This window comes from Passer domesticus, chromosome 16, assembly GCF_036417665.1.
Source record: "Passer domesticus isolate bPasDom1 chromosome 16, bPasDom1.hap1, whole genome shotgun sequence".
Lineage (NCBI taxonomy): Eukaryota > Metazoa > Chordata > Aves > Passeriformes > Passeridae > Passer > Passer domesticus.
In genome coordinates this window covers 2,703,708-2,724,972 of record NC_087489.1, presented here as the reverse complement: position 1 = coordinate 2,724,972, position 21,265 = coordinate 2,703,708, and the positions used below count along the sequence as shown (strand labels likewise).

At 49.7% G+C, this 21,265-nt stretch overlaps 1 long non-coding RNA gene across 4 annotated transcripts in view; it reads right to left on the bottom strand.

Moving 5' to 3' along the window:
- The window catches only part of LOC135282153 (uncharacterized), a 64,626-nt gene that overhangs the window by 37,273 nt on the left and 6,088 nt on the right, over positions 1-21,265 (bottom strand). For 3 of the 4 annotated variants that reach the window (XR_010348463.1, XR_010348461.1, XR_010348464.1), the window contains exon 3: positions 7,421-7,473. The exons of the other annotated variant lie outside the window; for it this stretch is intronic. This is a non-coding gene — a long non-coding RNA (uncharacterized LOC135282153). The remainder of the gene's footprint in view (positions 1-7,420; positions 7,474-21,265) is intronic. 4 annotated transcript variants of the gene reach the window in all.

Genomic DNA, 21,265 nt, shown 5'->3' with positions numbered 1-21,265 from the left:
CCCTGTGCTGGTGAGATGAGAGCAACAAAATATGGTTAAAGCAATGAGAATGTCCTGCACCATCAGAGAATGCTGGGATCCCTGAGGTGGGAAAAACCTTCTGAGAGTCCAGCCCCTAACCCAGCACTGCCAGGACCTCCCCTAAACCTTGTCCCCAAGTGCCACATCCATGTTTTTGGAACACTTCCAAGGACAGTGACTTCACCACTGCCCTGGGCAGCTGTGTCAGTGCCTGACCAGCCTTTCAGGGAAAAAAAATTCCTTATAGCCAGTCTAAACCTTCACTGGTCAAGTTTGAGGCCGTTCCCTCTCCTCCTGTCCCATTCCCTGGAGCACAGCCCGACCCCCTGGCTGTCCCCTCCTGGCAGGAGCTGTGCAGAGCCACAAGGGCCCCCCTGAGCCTCCTTTTCTCCAGGCTGAGCCCTTTCCCAGCTCCCTCAGCTGCTCCCCATCCCAGCTGTGCTCCAGCTGTGCTTCTGTTCAGTGTTCTGTTCAGCTTTGGGAGCACAGGAATGGGAACCCATTTTCTCACACTGAGACATGGAGCCAGAAGTGCTTCAAAGAAAAACACAACAGCTCATCCTGTCAGGGTCTTTCTTGCTGAAAAACTGGAAACTTGTGGCTGCCCCTGGATCTCTGGCAGTGTCCAAGGCCAGGCTGGATGGAGCTCTGAGCACCCTGGGATACTGGAAGGTGTGGAAGGAGTGGAATGGGATGAGCTTTAAGGTTCTTCCCTACCCAGACCATTCTGGGATCCGTCACTGATCCTATGAACCTCAGAGAGTGTTTCCTCGTTTGCTGTCTCCTGACTCATTCCAAGGAGGGCTTCTACACAAAAAGAGCCAGCACCAAATGAAATCAATGCCCAACCTCCCCCTCATCCCAGCAGGAGCCTCTGGGTGTGGAGGGTCCTAATGAGGACACTTGATGAGAACCACACCAGTTCCCAAGAGCAGGGGGAGAAAATCAGAGCCTGAGAAGCACAGGAATACAAAGGACTTGGAATAAGAGCTTTGTGCACGCAGGGGAAAAACCTCTGAAAGGTTTTTCAGTGCCTTGGCATTTATCCTAACCCTAACTCTAACCCAGCTCACACACCTCTGCAAGGGGAGGTGTGAGCTGGGAGGATGTTGAACTCTCCAGGTCACACATCTCCTCCCAGAGCTAAAATAAGGACCTGCAAGCAGGGCTGCCAGAACTGGCCCAGGGCGTGAGGAGCAGCCACAAACCCATGGCCCAGCCAGGAGACCTCACTGTCCTGTGGGGTTTGGTTCACTTAAACTGGGAGGGGAGGTGACAGCAGAGCACTAAAGCCCAGCCTGGCTCAGCAGCCACCCCTAGGAGGTGACACTACCCAGTGCCTGCTTCTCATGTAGGTGCTGGGCTTTGTGATCTGTTTCTCTGCTTCCCTCCACTCTTCACCTTTGCATAGAAAGCCTCATTTGGTTCTTGTGAAAAGGAGAAAATGTATCCAATGAACACAGGAAAATTAGGGACACTTTGCCAACTTCCAGGGTAGGTGTGTGGGAACTCAGTCCTCATTAAGAGCTATTAAATCCTAAATAAAACCCCCCCAGGGTCATCCAGTGCCCAGACTTGTCATTGACCTCCCTTCCCCCTCAGTCCACATTTCACCTCTTTGTTTCCTAACATCTGAAACACAGCATGACGAGAACTCACACACATTTATTTCTTTCTTCCCCAGAGTTAGAGCTCGTCCTGCAAGCCAAAGGAAACTCAGAGCACACCCAAACATCCAATGGTAAGGACACGCCCTGGAATTGGAACTTTTTTCCCCCATTCACCAGCAAATAAAAGAATTGTGGGATGTGGGAAGATGAAACTTTGGCTTTTCAGAGAGGCCTCCCCTGGATGCCTCCTGTGACCAAAGCATCACCCTCAGCTGCACTCCAGGCTGGGTGGCAGAGTTTGAGCCTTGCCTAAGGATTTTGAGGCTGCTGACCCCTGGCACTGAAAAGCTGCTTGCACCAAAGATTTCCCAAGTAATCAAAGCTTTGGATAATCTCTCACTCCCACACTGGGGAAGTTTGGTGCCCAGCTGGCACAGGGCTGCAGCAAGGGCAATACCCAGATCCAGGAAAAGGCATCCCTGTGATCCCAGGTGGCTCTGGAGTGTGGCTGGGAATGCAGGGTAGAAACCAGCCTGACCAGGGCTCTGCAGGTATTTGGGATTTTCCTCCAGAAGGGCAGTGAGCAGAAAAGCCAGGATGAGTTCCTGATCCCTGGGGAAGCTGGAGGTACTAAATGCAGTGCCAGAAGCAGAGCTGGGACCTGTCCCAGCTTGCAGCAGCTCCTCAGAACTGTTTTGGCTGTGAGCTGCCAGCGAGGCAAAGCACTTTTTTTCTACAGGATTCCTAAAAAAAAAAAAAAAAAAAAAAAAAAAAAAAAAAAAAGAGAGAGAGAGAGAGAGAGAAGAGAAAAAAGGCAAAAGGCAATTTCCATGACAACACGGTGGGATGAGAGAGGAAATCCTCATTTTCATGGAGAATGGTGCACAGAAAAAAATTAGGATAATATAATAAGAAAGGCCCTATTCAAACCCAAATCCCCTTTCAGCAGGAGCAGAGAGGGGTGAACTCAGCAATTCTGTCTCCAGTCATTCACACGATGAGCCCCAGCTCCTCCTCTGCAGAAACATGATTAGCCCATATATCCACAGGCACAAAGCCCTGCAATGAATGAGGGTCTCGTGGCTACACATGGAACAATTCATTCCTCCCACAAACAAGGAGAATTTCACCTCATTGCTGAGACACTTTTTGGCCTGGCTGCAATAAAGCTGTAACAATTGTAATGGCACGGGCACACAAATTATCCTTTGTGGAATTACAAACTTTTGAGGAATTGGGCATTTCGCTGCATAAATCTGCCTGATTTTTATTTCAGGGACATGGACTGTGACCCAGGACAGGCAGCACACACAGCCCAAGGGAAAGCAGCTGCATTTGCCAGAGGAACTGACTCAGTGGGAAAAGGGACCCTGGCCACAATTCAGGGTTTATCAGTGGACTTGTCAATCTTTCCACACAGAGAAAGATTTGTGATAAGGTTAAAGATACCTCAGACTGTTCTTCCCTTCCACTCACACAGATTTACAAGCCCAAGGACACCTGTTAGGACGAGTGGAGATAAGAAAGGACAGTCATATTTCCTTATCTGGAGCTCTCTGCTTTATAGCCCTTCAGCCTTACAGGGCAGGAGTGGTTTTATTCCCAAAGTCCCTGGGAACATCATAAACTGCTTTCTAAACACTCAAAGCCTCCTGAGGAGGCAGCAGCTGGATCCACACCTGAAATAAAGACACAGACAGAAATCCATGGGGGTTTATCCAGCCCAGCTCCTCCTCCAGCCAGGGGGTCCCCATCCCATCAGGCTTGCTTTGATGCCATCCAAACCCAGATTGCCCACTCTGTGCTGGAGGCACTGGGACACTGAGCATCAAGATTTTGGCTGAGGTTCAGCAATCAGACCCTCTCCCTGCATTAAATTAAGGTAACGTGAGAAACATCCCCAGAGAGCACAAAGCCACAGGAGTCTCAGCATCCTCTGCCACCTCCTCATCTGGATTTTGAAACAGCTCCTGTTTGACACTGTGCTTAATCTACTGTTAATACATTCTTTCATTATAACAGTACTTTATGAATAAATTCTTCTATAAACCTTACAATGATGCAATCCAGCCCGAAGTTCCTCTGATTTTGCTAAATTTGGGCTTGGGATGCAACCTAGAATTAGTACTTAGGCAAGGTTTGAGAAATGCTGGAACTTTAAAATTAGATGGCAGAAAAGCTCCATTTGTGAGGACAACATCAAAGTCAAAACACGGGAAATGCTGAGATTGTATTCAAACCTTCGTAAAGATTATTATTCCACGCAAGGAATTTCTCTTTCCTTTCAACAATAGGCCCATAATTAGAATTGCCTCCTGTGCTGAGCAGCACACGGCTCAGTGCCCAGGCAGCACGCCCTGCTCTCACAGCAGCATGTGCCAGGGGATTTGTCCTTGTCCACAGGGAAAATTAAAGCCTTCAGGAGGCAGTCGAGATTCTGGGTGGACTCTCCATGACCCACTAGAGAAACTTTCCTGTGCAGGGACTGTGGCAGATGCTGGAGATGGCTCCACTGATGTCTCAGGGGAATGACTTGCTAGAAGGAGCTGAGCAGTCCCATTTAGCTGATGAAATCTTGGTGAGACCACTCCTGCCCTGTGGCAGCAGCTCTCTGGCCACAGAGAGAAAACACAACTTTCCCAGGCACTGTCCTGGGGAAGGCTGTGAGAACATCAGAGAAAAGAGTGAGAAACAATTCTTATCTTAACCTGCTGCACCTGGTGTTGTGCAAATGTGGAAGGTGTTATGGAGATTTGTTTACCAAAGGGTGATTTCTTAGTTGTCCAATGGTGATGGTGTTTGGATTTCAAGGACCAGTTAGGTCCTTGTATTGTAACTGTGTACAATAACTGTAACTGTCTATAAAAGCAATGGGTTTGTTAATAATGATAAAATAATAAAGAGATTGATCTGCCTTCTGTGAATCATGGAGTCAATGCTAATTATTACCAGTTCAGGGATGTGCTGCTGCAACACTGCCCTGAGGTGACTTGTGCACATTTCTCAGGCTCCTGGTCCATCCCTGCAGCTCTTGGCCGTGTTGGGCAGGATTCATCTGCTGGAACATCCCCTTGAGCTCAGCCAACAGCTCTGCTGAGAGGCCAGGCCTCAGGAGATGTGGAAATCCAATTCCAGGATTGGATTTCCACATCTCAGGAATTGTCACAGTGCTGTGTGTGCAGGCAAAGGTTCTCACAATGCCTTTGGGAATCATGGAGTTGTTCAGGTGGGAAAAGAATTCTAAGAGCATCGAGCCCAGCCATTGTCCCAGCACTGCCAAGGCCACCATTAACCCATGTTCCCAAGTGCCACATCCACACAGCTCCTCAATTCCTCCCAGGATGGGGACTCCACCACCTCTCTGGGCAGCTGTTCCAGGGATGGATACCCCTTTCCATGAAGAGGTTCCCTAATATCCAGTCTAAACCTCCCCTGGCCCAGCCCAGAGCCCTGAGTGCCACATCCAGTCCTTCCTTGGACACCTCCAGGGATGGGGACTCCACTACCTCCCTTCCAGTGCCTGGCCACCCTTTCCATGAAGAAATCCTTCCAGAAATCCAACCTGAATGTCCCCTGGCCCAGCCTGAGGCCGTTCCCTCTCCTCCTGTCCCATTCCCTGGAGCACAGCCCGACCCCCCGGCTGTCCCCTCCTGTCAGGAGCTGTGCAGAGCCACAAGGGCCCCCTGAGCCTCCTTTTCTCCAGGCTGAGCCCCTTCCCAGCTCCCTCAGCTGCTCCTGGTGCTCCAACCCCTTCCCTGACCACACTCCATCCCTTCAAGGTCTTCATTCTTTTCCTGAGGGCCCCAAAACCAGCCCGGCCTGGAGGTGCCCCAGCCGTGCCAGCACAGTGTCCAGCCCTGCCAGACACCCCGGAGCTGATCCAGGCCAGCAGGAGCTCTTGTCCAGGGCTGTTAAAGACATCCAGACACGGATTCCCACTGTGCAGCCTTGGGCACCCCCTGTGCTGGCTGACCCTCCACCCCTGCACAGGTGAAGCACGGACAGAGGAGTCTTCAGCTAATTCAAGTTGAAAAGTGGAATGTTTATTACAGCATGGGCACAAATGGAATCATTTCCAAAGGCATGTGCAAAGAGTCACAGGTTCAAACTCTCTATTTATCTAAAAAAGTCTTACATATAATTCCCAAAATGCCTAATACATATTCATTACCTAACCCCACCCACTCCTGTTTCATATTCAAATGTATTTAAATAGAGTCCAAAGTTCCTCCACACTTGTGCAGTTCTTCACCTCAAATGGGTCTGAAATGGGTCTGTGGGTCTGAAATGGTGAAATGGGTCTTTGGTCTCCTGAGGTCACAGTGACCCTTTACCTTTGCCTTGGTGGCAGCTTTGGCCCCTTGGCTGTAGCTCAAGGTTCATTCCCCAGGTGCAGCCACAGGCCTCTTCTTTTTCACAATCAGATCCACCTCCCATCCTGCTTCTTTAAACACAGTAATGGCAAATATCTGATTTATATCTTAGCCTTAACTAGTCCATCTGCTAATAATTAACTCTCCCTTACTATCTCTACTCTTCTTGCTATACTCTTAATTGTTTCTATCCCCCCTAACTAAATCTAGCTGGACTTTTAACTCTCTCAGTTTCTTTAAACCCTTGATTCCCAGGCCCTGGGCCAGGCTCACCCCACGCAGCCCAAGCACTTTCAGCTCAGCCTTGCTCCAGGCCAGGCTGGATTTGGAATGGGGAACAGGAGGGGGGAGAAGGAAGGCAAGAGATAAAGGGGAAATCTCTGCTATTTGATCTGCTGAAATGAAAATGTCTAAGAGCCCTTCCTTGAAGAGCACGAGGATGAAAGGAGCAGGATCGCAGCTCCATGTGCTTGTGCATGCATTTGAGAATAATATGCACTCAAAAAAGAAAACTCCTTCCTCCTCATTTTATCTGAGGACAGAATGCAGACAGCGGAGTTTGTGTTTACCTCTCATTTGGATTCAACAAATGTGTCCTGTGACTACATTTTTAGAAACTATTTTTCTTCAGGAATACATTTTTTATTAGCTGTTATTGCTCAATTTGTGCTGGTTTCTAAAGAACTCGTGTGCCTTGTAGGGACAGATGAAGACGAATGATTCATGACTCACTGCAAAGATCACAGGTTTTATGGAGCCTCATCAGTCAGGCATTTCACACACAGGGTTTCAGCCCAGGTGAACACACTGGAGCAGTTGTGGCCTCTCTGGAAAGGCACCAGGAGTAGGCACAGGGACACAGATCCAGGTTTTTCCCAAGGAGAGCCACGCTGGAGGCTGACAGAGATCGCAAACACATCCATGGCTTTTCAAATCCTTTCCTTCAAGCCCCAAACCTCCCCTGCTCCTCTATTCCCCCTCCTCTCCCACCCCTGTAGCTTACAGGACAAATTTAATCTGGTTGGGATTTTACTTCTGTATTCACAGCATCGTTTGAGTGACTACACCATTTTTTTTCAACAGCAGAACAAGTTTTCCCATGAACATCCAAAGGACAAGGCCAAACTGGGAACACAAGAGGGAAAAAAGCCTAGAAAATGTGTTCTGGTGCCTGGTGCAGCAGGGCCAGGACGTTTCAGGCTGCACAGGATCCCTGAACTCCTCCTGCAGTGATAACAACACCTTCACACTGATGCATAAGTCGATGCTCAGCAATGCATATTCCCCATACAAATATGTTTTCTGGGTAGGGATATATGTGGAAAATATTCCATACGTGGGAAATACATCTCTCTCCATCTGAAGATACCATTTGGGATCCCAGACCCATTTCTTTGGTGATGCTGAATGACTTACCACTGAAATCAATCTTCAGCTAACAAAAATCCATTCTCTTCTCCCATTACCCACTGGAGGAAAGAAAAACGAGTGAATAGAAGAACTGAAAGGGAACAGAATATAACTCCTGCTCTACCTACTCCTACCTCACCACCTGGAGGCTGGAGGACCTTCCCAGGTATTTTGTGGCACCCTCCCAGAGGGGGGAGGTCACACGTGTGCTCCAGCAGCCCCAGGAGTGGGGCTGAGTTAAGTGTGAGGGTCCATCAGGGGGGATGGCAGGCTGTGAAGGGCGTGAGGACAGCACAGATTGCAGCCAGCTGCCCTTCCCACACAGGGAGGCTGGGGCAGGGAAAGCCTGAGGATCACTGCTATTTCTCCCAGCCTCTGAATTACGAGAAAAACACCTTTTATTTCCTTATTTCTTCCTTCTGAAATAATCACCCAAGCCTAGAGAGACACTCTAACAATAATTCGTGTCCTAAATTTCTTCCCTTTCCTGGTCAGCTTACTTGGAAAGTATCCCAAAAATTGCAGCCCAGGAATGTTCTTTTGTTCTCCTTTGAATTAGCTGGTACAGAGGTGTAAAACAGGAGAGGTTTATAATGAATATTAGGAAGGGATTCATCCCTGTGAGGGTGGGCAGGCCCTGGCACAGCTGGGGCTGCCCCTGGATCCCTGGCAGTGCCCAAGGCCAGGCTGCACAGGGCTTGGAACAACCTGGGAGAGTGGAAGGTGTCCCTGCCATGGCAGGGGTGGAATGAAATGAGCTCTAAGGTCCCTTCCAACCCAAACCATTCTGGTTCTTTTATGAGATGTCTTCTCATCCTTTTCTGGAGGAAAACCTAAACAAAAAGAGCATTTAGGAAACTATAAACTTGCGCAACACAAAACGTTCTACATGAGGAAAACTGCAAAAGAGTAATTAAAAAATATAACAGGGAAGATGTGGCCTTTTGCAGAATTCAGTAATCAAGAAGTTCATCTGCTTAGCACAAACCAAATTATATTCTTGGTAGAAATTTCTAAAGTGGTATTGTATTTAAGGAGCTGGCAGAAGTAGCTACACATTTTAATTGCTAGGAAAATAAATTAAAGGCAACCACAGTGCACTGAGCTGGCTGATGAAATTGGGGTGGAAGGGTGTAATTACATTATTTTGTAATAGTTATATTATTTCAGAGAAGGTATGATATAAAAACCAGCTGGTGAATGTGACAAAGGCTGATTTTTCTGAGCAGACACAGTCCTGCAAGGAATGAGGAGTGGGTAGGGAAGGAGGAGTGTGTGAGGATGAGGAGTGTGTGAGGATGAGAAGTGTGAGGATGAGGAGTGTGTAAGGAGGAGGAGTGTGTGAGGATGAGGAGTGTGAGGATGAAGCTGAGCAGGAGCAGTGCTGGGCAGGTGCAGGAGGCTGGGCCAGTGCCCACACCCCATTCCCAGTCACCCCTCTGCCATGTCCCCTGCCCTTTGGGGAGCCTGCTGAAGCAGAACTCCCCCGTTCTCCCACACCCACAAATGCAGAAGTTGGTTTTATTTGATCAGCTCAGCGATCCTCCAGTCAGTTCCTGTGGGGATCCATGGGAGTTTCCTCCTGTAGTCACTGCAAACACACTGAGAATTTCTCAGGAGTGACAAGAGCACTCTTCAGCAGCAATGTCACCAGCAAAACAAGCTGAGAAACAGATAAATATTGTGACACTGTCACTTCATCCACACGATGAAGACAAGAAACCTGCTCCAGGAGGAGCATTTCAGAGAACACTGCTGTGTTTTACAAAATGTTTTTGATTTAATGAAGTGTCCATCACGGGAGAAAATTTCTAATTCAAGCTTTGAAGCAACTATACCCTGGAGGAGTTTAAAAGCCCTGTGGATATGGCACTTGGGGACATGATTTAGTGGCTTTGCAGGAATGGGGGAATGGTTTGGACTCTGTGGTCTTGAAGGTCCTGTCCAACCTAAACAATTCTCAAGAATCTGAAGGCAGAAGGGCCCTGCATCTTCCTCCTGGACTCTCAGAATGCTGGGGGGGAACCATAAATCCATAAATCATCAAGGCTTCATTGAAGCCAAGGGAAATAGGAGACTACAGCACTCACAGACCTGCCCTCCCATGTTCAGCTCTTGGTGAGAGCAAGTAAAAAATCTGAAATTCCTTTCCCCTGAGATCTGGAAAGGACCAGAGGGAATTTCACTCTGAACACTGTCCCTGTGATGAGGTGCATGAGCAAAGCTCCCCGAGGTGGGGTAAGAGCAGGTAACTTCTGAAATGCTCTGCACCAGCAATGGCAGGAGAGGGGGCTGTCACCTGGGAACAAAGGACATCAAAATCTGCAGGTAAAACTGCTTTTATTCTGGTTCCCTCAAATGTGTTGGATTTGATGCCAGACTTGGCAGTGCCACCTATTTATAGCTGTTGGCCAACGACAAGAACAAGATTTGAAAATCAAATGCAGAGCATCCCAACCCTTTGGGAACAGCTTTCCCCGCACCTTGGGCTCCTTAAATAAAGCTGACTGGGAGGATAAACTGAGCTCTGTAAAGCAGGGAGGGAAATGATGGTCTCTCATAGTCTGTCATTCACTTCTCTCCAAAAATACATGAGAAGTCACAGCAAATCAGGAGGAGCAGCCCATCGAGGGTGAGGGGGATGCAAAGCCATCCTGGCGTCCCCAGTGTCACACTCCAGCTCCTCACCAAGGAGCTCATCACTGCTCATCTCCAGCCTGGGGAGAGATCAGGGTCTGCAGCTTCTGTTAGACATGAAATCACTCAGCAGGGATTCCTTTGGTACCCCCAGTGTGGGCTAGGAAGTGATCCTGAAAGGTGCCATGGCTGACTGTTCCTTTCCCTGGTGACTAAAGCCAAGCAGGAGGCTCACAGGGATTGCCACAGCTCTGCTGGGGCTGTGATTTTCCCCATGGATGCTTTCCTCCACCCATGCACAGCTCTGCCTGTCCTCAGGCTCTGTCAAAGGCCAAGCCTGCCCACACCTTGCATTTGTGTTCTCTTTGTGTCTTATCCTCTTAGGATCTTTTTGTGACTCTCTGGGGCCTGGCAGGGCTTTATTGGGAGCTGAAAGGGACCTGTTCCCTGACGTTCTCCTGGAAATGCCCTGAACAAGGCAAGCTCAGTTCATTTCTCTTTCTGCCCCATTTCATGTGCAGGATGCTCCTGCTCTGGGATGGTGGATGCTTTAAGGAGTGCTGCCCATGTCTGAGGTTGGCAGATGTGGCTGGGCTGTGCATTCTGTCCCCATCTGTCAGAGCTGGGCAGTTCTCTGCTGTTCATGGGGCAGTTTGCTTCATCTCTCCCACAGCCAATCCTCCCTCCAGCAGATCTCTGCTGTCCATGGCCAGGGAGTGTCCCTGCAGGGCTGATCAAATTCCAGCATCCCATGGGGAGATGCTGTGCCCAGGGCAGGAGCCAAGCATTCCTACCTGGATCCAATCTGAGCCTGGAACAGCACAGCAGCCTTTGCCCCCTGCATTCCCAGAGGAGCAGCTTTCTCCTGCCCTGCATTGCCAGAGGAAGAGCAGGCCCATCTCCAGCAGCCCTGGAGCTGCAGAGGAAAACTGCAGCCTTGTGCAGGATCCCTGCTCCAGCAGAAGCACAGCTGGCACTGCAGGAGGGCTGAGCCCCCATGGGATGGGGCTGTGCCACCACCCTGACCCACAGGGGGACAGCGCCTCTGCTGACTCTGGCAGAGACTCTGGTTTGTTTTGTACTATTGTGTTTGTATTTTTAATTTTCCTAGTAAAGAACTGTTATTCCTGTTCTTATATGTTTGCCCGAGAGCCCCTTAATTTCAAAATTATAATTCAGAGGGAGGGGGTTTGCATTTTCCATTTCAGGGGAGGCTCCTGCCTTCCTTATCAGACACCTGGCTTTTCAAACCAAGACAGCATGGCAAGGGGCTGGAACCTCAGGATTTGGAAGGGCCCTTCCAGCTCAAACCATTCTGGATTCCCTGATTCCCTGATTCTATGCTCTTGGATAATTCTCCAGGACAAAGCTCATACCTGTGTGGTCTCAAAGTGCCTCTCCAGAACCACTGACTCTTTAATTGCAACTTTGGTGTCCACTGAACCCCACATTTTATACCAGTGTCCCATGATCATAACTCCCAGCTGAGGGTCCCTGCCCAGGGGATTTGGGATTTCTGGGAAACCTCACAGAAGCTTTTGGTACAGGGTTATAAATCCTTGTGCCAGCTCTGGCCTTCCTTTCCTGATGCCAGATGGGCACAGCCAGGGTAGCAGAGGGTCAGGGGCAGCACAAACACACAGAGATGGTCCCAGAGCAGCTCCAGCAGGGGGAACACCAGGAGAAGCCATCTCCAGCCTCCTGAGGGTGTTCCAGACACGGGGATGGGCAGCTCCCCCAGCACACAGGGACAGGGGGGCTGCAGGGCTCTGCACAAGCCCAGCCCAGCCCCTGTGTGGTTCCCAGGCAGCCTCACAGGGAGAGGGGCTCCCAGCAGTGCTCTGCTCCTCCTGATGACATGTGATGTCCCAGAAGCTCCTGACTCATTTTCTGATGTTTCCCCACCCTCGTGCCCTTCAGGCCACATCCTCTGAGATGCTTTCCTTACTTTAATTTTGCTCTGAGACCTGGCAAACTGAGAAGCCAAGGCGAGCCCTGCTGCTCCAAAGAAATGACAGAGCGAGGATGTTTTAAAGCACAGAAGTTAGAGTGAAGCACAACCAGAGTAGAGTTTAATTTTCCATAAGGAAGCTGCTGAGAAATGTTTCTGGAAAGATGGAGGGGATGAAGGATTTATAAAGTCACATTTTTTCTGCTTCAGCTGCTGGATGCCTCCCCAGCAGCCTCTCCCTCGCTCTCCCCTGGGCCCAGCTCTCCAGCTTTACCAGGTTAGCTCTGAGTTAACATCTCTGATGTGCAGCAGCAGAGAAGAACAGGGGTTTAACAAGATAGAGCAGGAAAATAAATACATTTACTACAGTTAGTGGCACTGCTGGTTTAAGTGGATGGACAGAAGTGCTGTGCAGGGTGAGTTTAAAACCACCCTGCTCTGTGCTGAATGTATTTCAGGAGTCACCAAACAACACAGAGAGCTCAGTGTCCAGCCAGCCAAAATGTCTCACATGGAGTTAGAGAATTCCTGCCCATTTATCCCTGCAGTAGTTGCCAAGGATAACCCAGAACCATGACCCTGTCCTTCAGGGACACACAATGCCTTTTTGGGTCCCTTTTTGGTTCATTGCAGTGAATTTTCTTCCATAGGTGCAGATACTGCACCAAAGATTGGTAGAAAGGTTCTCCTGGCAGGAACCTGAGCTGCTGTGGATCCACTGGCATGAAGGGGAGTTCTTGGGGAGCATCCACAGGACATTGGGTTTCACTCAGATTGAGGCTGAATCAAAGAACAGCAGCACAAGCCTAAAGCCAGGGGTACTTTAAAACAAAGGAAATTAACACAAAATAAAGAAAATACAAATTAAAGCCTCTTCTAAAGCACTGCATTTTCAGAAAAAGAGATGCAGAGATGATCTTTCCAGCCAGTTCCAGGTGACAGATTTCATTGTGAATCCTCTCTCAAGCCTTCTTGTCCCCTCCCCATTGCTCTAAAAGATCATCCAGGCTATTCCTACAACTTTTCCCTGTGTTCCTTCCATTGTCACTGGGCTCACAGTCAAGGCTATTGTTCATTTCAGATTTTCCATGCTCTGCTTTGGGTCATTCACCACAATTAACAGCGTGTCCCACTGTGCTCCCTTCCAGCTGCCAGCTCTCCTCACTCCCTGATACAAGCTGGGGTTTCATCCCTCAGGTTCCTTCCTTCAGGGACAGGAACAAGCACAGCTGCAAGGAACTCTTCATGGAGAGAGGTGAAAACAAAGGGTCTGGAAATTGCATTCCCACCTTTCCTTCTGCAGTATTTCCATATCCCCTGTTGTGTTAAGCTATGGACTCTCCATTTTATTGGTTTGGAGTTTTTTCCTTTCACACATCCCAATTTTCTTTAATTGGTTATCACACTTTCCTTGGTTAATTTTTTTATTCCATGGAAATTATTCAATTTCTGTGCTATGCAGAAGAGGAAACCCCACTCATTTCATGTTGAATAATGAAATAACATGCTTGTGCAGTTAATCAGATCACCATCACTCACTATGGTGTCATCCCAAATTCCACACCCAGATCTGTCCTGGCCCATCTTCACTGGAAAATTGCCCCTTCCTGAGCCCTCAGACCTGGTGTTTGAAGCATTCCCACTGCAAGTGCCCTGCCCAGCCTCCAGCAGGGATTCACCCCCTCGGCTCTGGAGGCAGGGACCCCACTTCCTCCCCAGGAGGGGACACAGCAGGGCAGGGACAGCTCAGTGACTCCACTCCATCCCTTCAGTAGGTCACAGCCTCGCCTAAAAGCACTTTTTGGCCCACATCCCACCTCCCCTGGGCAGGGCAGCTGATCCAGCACAGGCAGCTCTGCTGATGCTGGAGCAGGAGCAGGTAAAGCCCAGTGGGGCATCCAGGGCTGGCAGAAAGTAACTCCATCTGACTGCTGAGCAGCTCTGCTCCCCCTGCCTCACTCTTCTTATCCTTAAATGCCTCCCTCTCTCCTCTCCCACACAGAGAGCATTTCCAGGAGAACTGAACTCCTGTGGTGGCTCCTTGCAGCTTCCAGAGCAGCTTGGAATTTCAACACATCCCTCAGAGAACCAGAAGGAAAAGTCACCAGGAGTGGACTTCCCTCACTTTTTTAACTAATAATTTCTTGTTTTTTTAGTTTTCAAAGCCAAGGCCTTATCACTAAAAAAAAAAAAAAAAAGGCAGAGAAAGCATCAAAGTTTCCATCAGATGAGTCCTGAAACCTCAGAATTTTATTATAAATAAAAAGAAATCATTTCTCCTTTATTGAATGTGCAGATTTAAGAGACTGAATAAACATTTTGGCTTTTAATAAAACATCCCTTTTCTAGTCTTATGGTAGCACAGAGAATTTGAAATCATAGACAAATTCAAAGCAGGCAACTTCAAGGTTGGACCAGGTCAGCGAGAGCCTTGTCCGTCTGTGTTCTGAAACCCTCCTGGAATGTTCATCCCTCATATTCATGGACAACCTGTTCTGGTGCCTCACAACTCCAGGAGCTCAACAGCTTCACCCAAGGCTCTATAAAAGGTTCAAAACCTGCAGGGAACTAAACGAAAATGGCAGAATAAATTGCTTTACACAACCCGTATGATTAAGGCAGCCTTCATGAGAATGCAGATGAAAAGAGACGTGGCAAACCCGGTCAGGCTGGTCTGCCTCCCTCTGCTTGTGGTCTGTCAGGAAGAACTCCAAAGGGATAAATATCTGGCTGCCTCACCAGTTAAAGTGCTTTGACAGTTGGTTCTCCTTCGGTGTTTCATTTTCTTCTCAGCCCATCTCGCCACAGCTGGTTTAAATGGACACATCTCCATGAGAGCCTTCTGGGATCCCTCAAGTGCTTTCTCACTTTGCAAGAAGCACAGGGAATACAATGAGGGCCCAGCTTTGCTCTGAGAGGTCCCTGCCTGCCCAGCCACCACCACAGGGACTCTGCAGAGGCTCCTGCCCAAAGGGATCTGCTGGGAATCTCTGCTGCTGTCTTGGTTTGAAAAGAGAGGTGTCTGCTAAGGAAGGCAGGAGCCTCCCCTGAAATGGAAAATGCAAACAACACCTTCCTCCGAATTATAATTTTGAAATTAAGGGCATCTCAGGCAAACATATAGGAACAGGAATAACAGTTCTTTACTAGGAAAAATAAAAATACAAATGCAATAGTACAAAAAAAAGAAAACAAACCACTGCCAGAGTCAGTTTAGGAGCTGTCCCCCTGTGTGTCAGGGTGGTGGCACAGTCCCATCCCATGGGGGCTCAGCCCTCCTGCAGTGCCAGCTGTGCTTCTGCTGGAGCAGGGATCCTGCACAAGGCTGCAGTTTTCCTCTGCAGCTCCAGGGCTGCTGGAGATGGGCCTGCTCTCCCTCTGGCAATGCAGGGCAGGAGAAAGCTGCTCCTCTGGGAATGCAGGGGGCAAAGGCTGCTGTGCTGTTCCAGGCTCAGATTGGATCCAGGTAGGAATGCTTGGCTCCTGCCCTGGGCACAGCATCTCCCCATGGGATGCTGGAATTTGATCAGCCCTGCAGGGACACTCCCTGGCCATGGACAGCAGAGATCTGCTGGAGGGAGGATTGGCTGTGGGGGAGATGAAGCAAACTGCCCCATGAACAGCAGAGAACTGCCCAGCTCTGACAGATGGGGACAGAATGCACAGCCCCAAACCATATCTTACAACCCAGGACAGCTGCCCTGGGAGATCCCTGGAAAACCCACCATGGATCCCACCATGCTGCATCCATTCCCTGGTGCAGCTCCATGCTCCAGAGCCTGTTTAGATACTCTTATTAACGGCTTTGTTCTCTCACTTCTCAAGCTGACAGTTTATTTTCCCTCCTCCAGGTTGCTGCCATCACACCAGGGAATATTTACAGCCGTCTATACCCCCTGGCCATGCATTTTCCAGACAACTGGCTCATGGGATATGCACTCTTCCTGAAAGCAGAGGTAGGGAACTCTAAATAGAACTGAGGATGAGCTTCTCGGGGTGCACAGGCTCCTTGTGGCTCCCTTAATTTCCTCCCAAGCTCCCCAGCATATGGAAAATTAAGAACCCGCATTAAAAGAGTTCAAAAGTTGTCTCTAAAAACCACCCCACAAGGTGGGGAGGGAATTATGGGGGAATTTCTTCATGGAAAGGGTTGTTAATCATTGGAAGGGCTGCCCAGGGAGGTGGTGGAGTCTCCATCTCTGGAGGTGTCCAAGGAATGACTGGACAAGAGCTCTGAACTGGAAACAAGGTGGGGGTCAGGCACAGGGTGGACTCAATGGTCTGGGAGTTCTTTTCCAGAATGATTCTGGGATTCTGGGATTTTGAGCCAGCTCTGGTGCAGCTGTATCCTGCTTTTGGGCTGTTGGGAAAGAGCTGGGAGGGCCCTTGCTGGAGCTACCTGCTGTGCTCCCATCCTGGCCTGACCACAGCTAAGCCTGGGCTTGGCCTTGCTGATCCCAGCCTGGCTTCCCAGCTGGATCCAGGATCTGTCACCATGAGCCCAAGACTGGCTGAGCCCAGTGTGGCTGCTGGACCCTCTGCTCTCAGTGGGCCCTGGGGGTGCAGCAGGACATCACTCCTGCCTCACTGCTCCCACTCCTGCCTCGTGTTCCCCTTGGAACAGCCCTCTGCTTCTCCTGCCAATTTATATCCGACTGAACTTGTTGGAAAACACAGTGCAGCAAGGCAGGGAGACGTGGGAGAGCATCTTCCTTCCTCTTGTTATAAAACACAGCCGAGTTGTTTCTGCGTCTGCAGAGCTTGTTGCTGATATTTTCCTTCCTGTGCTTTTCCCTTAGGCACCTCTGCCCACCAAAAGAAAGAATTCCCACCATTTGATTGGAAAGGAGCCAGCTGCTGGGTGAGTCATTCCTGTGGGTTCACACTTAGGGCTGTCTGTCACTCTGCTGTTGGCCTTCTCAGTCGGTAATTGGGATGTGCTGTTCCCAGTGCCAGGCAATCCTGGGAAAGGCCAGTTCCTCTGGGAGCTGGGACACCACACAGCTCTCCATCCTCAGGACACTCAGCCCTCGTCCCAACCTCTGTGCTGCTGCAGATAGGGAGCCTGAATGGATGCTTTGTGCAAATAGAACATTAATTTTCCTGACAGTGTAATAATAAAGCCACTAAATCAGTAGCGGGGTTTTTTGCGTTACACACACTATTTAAATGACTTGTCATCCCTACAAATTGTGCACTGGATAAATGACTGCTCCAATGTTTACACATGTGACTTGCAATTGAGACTTTCTAGCCATGAAGTGGCATTAGTGAAGAAAAATGTGCTGGGCAGTGATAGTCCTCGAATAATTCACTCTTCCTGAACAGGAACTGTCTCTCCTGAAGTGCTTTAATGCTGAGATCAAAACATGACCTCCTGAGCCACTGTTTAATCTACATCAAAAAGTGAAAATTAGGGGATATTCTCCAGGATCCTGTTTCTTGTGGGTGCAGGTGCTCACAAAGCTCAGAGCACGCAGCATCCATGAGATGTGAGCTCCCTCTCTGCTCACCACCAAGTGTTAACCACAACCTGGGATTGCTCCGAGCAAGGTTCAGCCTCTGCTTCAGTGTGGATGGCATGGACAGGCTTGCCAAAAGCAGGATGTTCCAGGGAGAGGAGTTCTGCTATTAGGAGCTGCTCTCCAGGCTCCTGAAGCTGTTCTGACCTGGGGCTGGTGTGTGCTTTGCTCCAGAGCGTGTCCCTGGGAAGGCCCTGCCCTGTGGAGCACAGGCAGCACCTTCCATGCTGTGCTGTGGTCCTTGGGCACAGCCCAGTGTGCAAGGCAAGGACTCCTGAGTCACAGGGTCAGTGAAGCTGGAAAAGACCTTTGAGATCATTGAGTGATCCAACACTGCCTTGTCAACCAGACCATGGCACGTCCAGTCTTCCCTTCAAACCCTCCAGCCACAGTGAAACCACAGCATCCTGCAGGAGCAGCTCAGGGCAGGCTGACAGAACACACACACGAGGACTTTCCCCACACCTTTTGGCAAGGTCAGACTGGATTCTTTCATTTTATCTCCCTGTGGCCAAGTCTAAATTGTGAGCTGGTCTCCCTTGCACTGGAGGATCCCCAGGCATGATTTGGACACAGCAAACCAGCCAGTTTTGGGGGCTGATCCCACCCCATCCACAAGGAACTGCTGGTTTTCATAGGAACAGGTCCTTGTGGAGGACTGAAAAGAAAAATTCCCATTTCTCCCTGGAGCAGCAGCTCAGCTGAGTGACAGGGAGTTGTGGATGGACTGACATTTATACCTCCTAATCTCTGCAGCACTCACACAAAAGATCACACCCTGAGATCTCTCCTGGTGCATGGGGAGGGCATTGGATGAAAGATTTACAGGGACAACACAAAGTTCTTTTCCATTGAGTGGCTTTTCTGTCTATTTAGTGTTGGAGTCAAGTATTCCAGGAGGAGGTTTGAGCCTGAAAAAGAGCTGTTTCTTTCAAGCCTCCCATCTTAAGCCATAAGAGAGCAGCAAATGCAGTGAAAACAGTGCCCTGTCCCAGGAGCATGTGTCTGGTGACAAGGGCTGGAGTTCAAGTGGTTTTGGCAGGAAAGGACCGTGACCTGCAGCTGGCAGGTCCCTCTCACATCCTGCACAATCACTGTGATTTCCAGATCCTCTTGTGAATAACAGCAATTGCTCAGTTTGAAGCACTTAGAGCTGTCATGGGGCTGGAAGGAATCACTTCTGGGATCAGAAGCTGCCTGCAAAACCTTTGCTGGCTCTGCTGAAAGGAGATTCAGAGTGTGGGGCTGGGCAGGCTGGGGGGAGAAAGTCTGCTCTGGAAATTCCTGAAATTCAAGGCTTTGCTCCAAGGACATGTCAGAACTGGGACTCAGGTGGGCAGATCTGTGTGCCCAGGGCCAGGTGAGGCAGGAGGAACCTCTTCTTTTCCCCTTTCCCTCCCCATCCTCCTCACTGGAAGCAACCTGCTGCCCTTGGGACAGCCCCATGGTGTGAAGTCCCCTTGAGCTTTCTGCTTTGCTCTGCATATAAAAAAACAACCTAAACACATCAAGATCAGTAAAGAAAAAAATCAAGTCCCAGATAAGAAAGGTAAAGAGATACCTTAATCTTACAACAGAAATCCTCTTGTAAAACTGTAGAGGAAGACTTTTTTTCCCTATAACACATGAAAGTATAGGGAAATGAAAGTGTTGAAATTGTAAGTATTGAGCAAACACTTCTGGGCCACACTTCTCTGTGTGTGGCCATGGAACAGTCACTGTCCTTCCCTGCACCTTCAGATGCCCTTTCCCACCCAGCCTGTGCAGTATTCACTCATGGACCAGGAGTGCCTCAGATTTACAGCCCCATGGGGAACAGTCTTAGCAGGTCCAGTCCTTGACTGAGCCCAGGCAAATCATCCCTGTGGGAACCACTTCAGCACGCTTCTCCTTGCCACTTGAGAAATTCCTTTGGCAAATGAAGAAATCCTTACTCAGCTGCCCCTTAGGAGGGGGAGGCAGCCATGAAAGTGAGTAATGCTGTGACTTCACCCGGGCCCTGCCCCTCAGACCCTGCTGTTTTGCTCAAACCTTGTCTCTATATTAAGCTGCACATCTTTGATTCCCCAGCCTGCCTGGGAAGCTTCCAAGGCTTCTTGCTTCGAGGCTCGTGCTGTGGCACTGTTCCTATTACCAGCCAGAAAAGTTTGGGAGTTCAGAACAAGGTAAAGTTACACAACCTCGATTAAAATAACACCACAGCAAAGAGCTCTGCTCTCCCCATCTCAGTAACAACCACTCTGTTCTCCTCCAAGGGAAAGTCTTGCTGAAGTCTGCTGCCTGCACGAGCCTGAGCCCCTGGTGTTAATCCCCAGCCCTCTCCAGCCCTGGATTTCAGCTCCTTGCCATGCCTGGCAGCTCAGTCAGGCAGCAATGATTTTTCAGTACCATTCACCCACTGTGCTCAAGTTCCCTGGAAAGGTCTGACTGACTGGGATGTGAGCCTTTACTCCTTTACATGACTGTGTCCCCTCCAGAACGGGCTGTGGGGTGGTGGCAGGGACAAACCCTGCTCTGGGGTGGCCGTGCAGCACAACAGGGACAGGCTGGCTCCGAGGGGGACACTCTGCTCCCAGCAAACCACAAGGAAGCTCCTTCAGTGCCAAAACATCACAATTAAAAGAAGCAGATTTATCCCATTGCTGTGCCACAAAACCAATGCTGCCTCTGCACTGCCCAGCCAGGAGCAGCCCCTGTGCTGGACAAGAGATCACAGAATGTCCTGAGCTGGGAGGGACCCCCAGGATCACCCAGCCCAGCCCCAGCCCTGCACAGACCCCCCAACAGCCCCACCCTGGGCACTCCTGGCAGCGCTGTCCCAACGCTCCTGGAGCTCTGGCAGCCTCGGGGCCGTGCCCATTCCCTGGGGAGCCTGGGCAGTGCCAGCCCCTCTGGGGAAGAACCTTTCCCTGATCTCCAGCCTGACCCTCCCTGGCACAGCTCCAGCTGTTTCTGTCCCTTCGACTGCCTCTTTTTTTTTTTTTTTTTTTTTCCTTGTTTTTCCTCTCTTGCGTGCAGCTGCTTCCCTTGAACAAACCCTGCACATCCCGTGCCTTCCAAAGCCCCATCTCAGCGCTGGGTGGGATTCCTGAGCCCTCGCTCTGTGCCAGCTGCTCGCAGAGCACACACCAGCACATTCCCGGGCCGCAGGAGGAGCCGGGCTGTTGCTGGCCGAGCATCGGGTTACAGGCATTTGCAAAGGGCCACTGGCATCTCAGCTGTCGCCGGCTTAAAATAAGCAGAGTTGCTGGGTCTGGTGGCTCTGCAGCTCGTTGTGACAGTGCTGTGTTAAACACAAGGTCCCAACAAGGTTTTGGTTCTGCTCTCAGCAAGATGCTGCAGAAGAGCTAAGCTCAGACATCATTTAATCACAGCTTTATAGACCTCTTAAAGCACCATGAAAGAAATATGTTCCTCAGCCCAGGCAGTGCGTTTTATTATGCTCATCCAACAGCATAACCTTAGTTTAACTCCAGGTTAATGAAACTTAGGGTAGCACTGAAAGAATAAAAAGTGCCAGGGAGAAACACGAATCCTAAATCTACATTTTTCAGTGGTACAACCTTAGATTTGACCTCGGGAGCAGACTTGCAAAAGTGAAAGGCATCTGAATTAAAGTTTTACTGGAGACTCCAAAATCAGGCTGAATTCTGTGGGGGTTCTTGAGCATGGACTTGTCTTTGAATCTGTGATGAAGGGTTCCCAATGAGTGTTTCCTCTCTTTCCATCCCAGTGGTGGGC